Raw genomic sequence first — 4,958 nt, 5'->3', positions numbered from 1 at the left:
CCCTCTCCTCTCCCTCCCTCCCTCCCTTCCTTCCCCTTCCTCTCTCCCTCCCTCCCTCCCTTCCTCCCTTCCTCTCTCCCTCCCTCCCCTCCCTCCCTTCCTCCCTTCCCCTTCCTCTCTCTCTCCCTCCCTCCCTCCCTTCCTCCCCTTCCTCTCTCCCTCCCTCCCTCCCTCCCTTCCTCCCTTCCCCTTCCTCTCTCTCTCCCTCCCTCCCTCCCTCCCTCCCTTCCCCTTCCTCTCTCCCCTCCCTCCCTTCCTCCCTTCCCCTTCCTCTCTCTCTCCCTCCCTCCCTCCTTTCCTTCCTTCCTTCTCTCTTTCCTTCATCTTTCCAGGCTATTTAATCAAGCTACTTACAATGTACTCATTCCTAAGAATACCCCATGGTAGTGACATTGTTTATTTCCAGATTTTTCTGCATTCAACCTAAAAGGTATTTCTTCCCAAGAAACTGAACTTTTCTGTTAAATGCACTTGATCACGTAGGAGAGTTGGGTTCATAAAATCAAATCATTGCAAACTTTATGTATAAATCATAGGTATCAGTAAAGAAGTTCTTCCCTTATGTCATGGAGCCTAATAAATCCCACATGACCTGCAGTAACCAAGGCTGAAACAAGCCACTCATTGACCTTGTCCATGGTTTTCAAGTACATGTCATCGGACAAGCCACAGATTCTCATCTACGAGGTCAAGAGCTATGAACTGGTTCAGACGACGATGACCATCTTCGGACTCTGCTTTCAAAGACTCCCTTTCAGAAACTGGATTATCATGATGGACAACAACTACAAAATAGAAGCTTCCAGACATTGTCTTCTATCTATCTATCTATCTATCTATCTATCTATCTATCTATCTATCTCCCCTGCAAGGAGACACTAGCTACAGAAACGGCCAGTCGGTTCCCACCTTAGACCCTGCTCCTGGAGGATGCTGTTTTGATTATTGATGGAAAGAAATTGTGGCCAGAAGGAAGGCCAGGGGGTGGAGAGTTCAGGATTTGGTTTCTCTTTTCAGGTTTACTTTGGGCAGGTTGGTGTTTTTCTTAAATTGGTGGTAAATTTTCATTTAAGTTTTTGAAACCACTATTGAGTACTAACCCCCTTAGAATTTTTTTAAAAAGATTATTTATTTGAGAGAGAGAGACAGTGTGAGCCTGAATGGAGGGGGTGGGATGGGGTGGAGTGGGGTGGGGCAGAGGGAGAGGGATCAGCAGACTCGGTGCCGAGTGCAGAGCCTGACACGAAGCTCGAACCCACAGCCTATGAGATCACGACTTGAGCCAAAACCAAGAGTCAGACGGACACCCAACTGCCCAACCGACCCTGCCACCCAGTGCTCCCAAATACCTTTGAATTTAATATCCGCAATTATGGTGACTCCAGGTTTATTTATTTATTTTTTGGCCCTCTGGTCTCTCTGTCCCAAAGCTTTAGTAGTTTCATTCTTGCTACTCCTTGCCTGTGAGTGCACGTGTGTGTTGACTTTCCTAATCATCTAGAAGGTACCCCTCTGCTGCGGTGGCTTGTCCCTAGACTACCAGCTCTTTCTCTCTGTCCCACTTCTCTCCACCACTTCCAGCTGCATCATGGGAGTGATTGCCCTCCCAGCCCAGCCCTGCCACAAGCTCAATGTCGCTGCTCCAACAGGCCCTGGGATCCCAGCCCCTGCCTCTGCACCTACCAGGTGGCCTCGTGCAAGTCACTCATCACCTTGGAACTTCTGTGTCCTTTCAACTTGAACCAGGGTGGCCAGGGTCTGGATTTGACCCACAGATACAGATGCATTTTATGTGTCCTGCACAATGTATTAAGGATATTTAAAGTTAAGAAAAAAAATTTTTTAAATATAGAGAAGGTATGTATGAGTGCATATATGTATATATGTGTATATATACCTGCACTCTGTGTTTTTCTAGCTTCTCTGAAAAATTCCTGAATCGGGCTGCTCTAATTTTGCAGCATGCCAAGCTGAGCAGTGGCTGTCTCCTTTAGATGACATGCTCTTTGTCACCAAGCCTGCCTCATGTCAGTTTTTTAATTTCAAATGATTGACTCACCTGAATTACTCTGATGGCTCTTGGAGCCCGCTGTCTCCTGACCATCTTCTGAGCTGTGTGTTTGGGTCCCTAGGACAGGATGAAGGGGCTGGGAGACAGGAGCCAGCTGTCTGAGGACTGCTACGTTTGCTACATGCCTTTCTTGCCAGGACGGTGTGTTCATGTCCAGGACCTTTGCTCACACTGCACCTTGACCCTGGCCTGTCTTTGATCAGTTTTTTTTTTTTTTTAATTTTTTTGTTAACTTTTATTTATTTATAGTCACAGAGAGAGAGAGAGAGAGGGGGCAGAGACATAGGCAGAGGGAGAAGCAGGCTCCATGCACTGGGAGCCCGACGTGGGATTCGATCCCCGGTCTCCAGGATCGCGCCCTGGGCCAAAGGCAGGCGCCAAACCGCTGCGCCACCCAGGGATCCCTGATCAGTTTTTTACCTAAGGAAGCATCTCTACCTTCAGAGCCCAGCATAAGGGGTGCCCCTGGCTACTCTGAACCTTCTACTTTCCCTCAGCACTAAGAATAGGTCCCTCCTTTGCTTGGTTCCTGTTGAGCACCCATCTCAGTCAGTGGCATGTCTGCCTTCCCCTCCCTGTTTCTGGGGCTCCAACACAGGGGTCCCATCCAGCTCACCCCATGTCCCGTCCCCCTCCCTTGCTCTATAGCCTTCTAGCCCTGAACATACTGTCTGGACCCAAGCTGCAGACCAGATGGATGTTCGGTGAACTGAAATCCTCAGGAAGATTCAATTGTCTATTTTCCCATCACTGACCAACACTTACACGTGAGGAAAGGTACTGGTTCCAGGCTGCAGGGCTCCATGAGAGGAGCTGCTGGTGAATCTGACTTCCTCACCCACTGTTTTCACAACGCCCGACGTGCCCAGGAGTGCAATACACAGCAAGTAAAGGAAAGAAGGGGTCTTCACAGCAAAGGCTGGAACCCGAGTCTCTGTATCCTCCCCTGTGTGATAGACATTCAACCAAACTGAATTCTGCATTGGTTGGGAATTGGCCTTCCAAGAATGTCCACACTGTTCTCTCTCCAATTAATTAGGGTGCTGCCTAAAAAAAAAAGTACCCAGAGAAAAGTTGCTCTTCTGGTAGGATTCAGATTTTGTGGTTTTCTACACTTGGGCCATCCCACACTGAGTGGTGGCAGGATGTGGGAAACCTCTAATAATGAAATCAATAGATTACTACGTCTTTCCCAGGCAGTTTGATACAGAACTTCTTAGAGCTTTGTTCAGAGAAATCTTTACATCTTCTCTAATTCAACCTTGCCTCCACCCCCAAAGGAGCTCAGCTTTTATTCAAATGCTATTCAAGGGGGAGAGTTTCACATGCTGGTTAGTGGGAGGTACCAAAAGCCCAATTTCCCCTGATTTGCTGCATTTCTATGTTATAATTGGATGGCACAGATATCTGGAATAGTATGATTAAAGTTGAAGTCAAGTGTGAGGGGAAAAAAAAGAACTCTCCTTATAAGAATTCCCTTAACCTCCCCCTCCTTTTCCCTAGTTGATTCTACATCATAGGTGATGGTTTCTCAAGTCCTGGAGACAAGTGGACCTTCTTACCTAGTGTGTCTAGTGTGGCAGGTTGGCCCTGCCCAGGGATGTATTTTTGACATCTTTAGGATCTAGGCATTTGGAGTTAGTTCCAGGAAGATGTTTGCTTCCTGCTACGGGTTGAATCGTCCTTGTCTCCCCACTCACCTCCAAGCCGTTCATGTAGTGAATCCCCTGTACCTCAGAACATGACCTTATTTGGAATTAGGGTCATTGCAGATGTGATTACTTAAGATGAAGTCATACTGGAGTATGGCCTCCATTCCAAGATGATTGCGTTCTTATGAAAAGGGGAAATCTGGAGACATGCACACTGCAAGAACACCATGGGAACATGAAGGCAGAGATCGGGGTGTGTGGTGTGTGTCTATCCACAAAAGAACACCAAAGACAGTAGGCAAACTGCCTGAAGCTAGGCAAGAGACATGGAAGAGACTCTCCCTCCCAACCAGCAGAAGGAACCAACCCTGGCCACACCCTGACCTTGGACCTCTGCCTCCAGACCTGTGAGACCGAATGTTTCTGTTGTTTAAGCCTCCCAGTGTGTGGTACTTTTGGCAGCCCTAGTAAGCTCACACTTACCTTTTAGCTTCTCTTCCAAAATGAATGGCTTGCAAAGCTGAGGTGCTTACCTGAAGGCCTGGTGGGAGGATTCATGAGGGAAAGAAAATTCTAGCTTCTCTGTTCCTGGTGTCAGTTCTGCATCCTTTGCCAGCAGCAGGGTACCGCCATTAAGGATGAGGGCACTTGGCCTGGACGTGAATCTTGACCCCCCCCCCAGTACTTACCTTGCTTACGTTTTGATTGCTTGATTGCTTGATACGTATAAATAGGGGTTACGAGGACACCACCTCTATAGGGCTGTTGTGTGGAGTAAATGAGATAAATTACAAAGCGCATAGTGTGCTCGGCACATTGTAACTGCACAAGGAATCAAACGTTAGCTCCTTTTAGTATCCTACTACTTGTAGGGAGTTTTGTTGTTTAAGTAGGCTCCATGCCCAGTGTGGAGCCCAGGGTGAGGCTTGAACTCAGGACCTTGAGATCAAGACCTGACTGAGCTGAAGGGCACCTGGGTGGCGCAGTTGGTTAAGTGCACAACTCTTGGTTTCCGCTCAAGTCATGATCTCAGGGTTGTGGGATCTAGCCCCGTGTAGGGCTCCACGCTTAGCACGGAGTCTGCTTAAGACTCTCTCTCTCCCTCAGTTCCTCCGCCAACCCTGTGCACATGCTCTCTCTCTTTCTAAAATAAATCAATACATCTTAAAAACAAAACAAAACAAAAGATCTGAGCTGAGATCAAGAGTTGGATGCTTAACTGACCGAGCCCCCTA

The 4,958-nt window shown here is 47.8% G+C and overlaps 1 pseudogene; it reads right to left on the bottom strand.

Moving 5' to 3' along the window:
* Window positions 1-321: 321 nt before the first annotated feature.
* On the bottom strand, window positions 322-2,195 carry LOC121480707 (annotated as a pseudogene).
* Window positions 2,196-4,958: the final 2,763 nt, after the last annotated feature.

The sequence above is a fragment of the Vulpes lagopus genome, chromosome 22 (assembly GCF_018345385.1).
Source record: "Vulpes lagopus strain Blue_001 chromosome 22, ASM1834538v1, whole genome shotgun sequence".
NCBI classification, from domain to species: domain Eukaryota; kingdom Metazoa; phylum Chordata; class Mammalia; order Carnivora; family Canidae; genus Vulpes; species Vulpes lagopus.
This window is presented reverse-complemented; position numbering and strand designations above follow the sequence as displayed.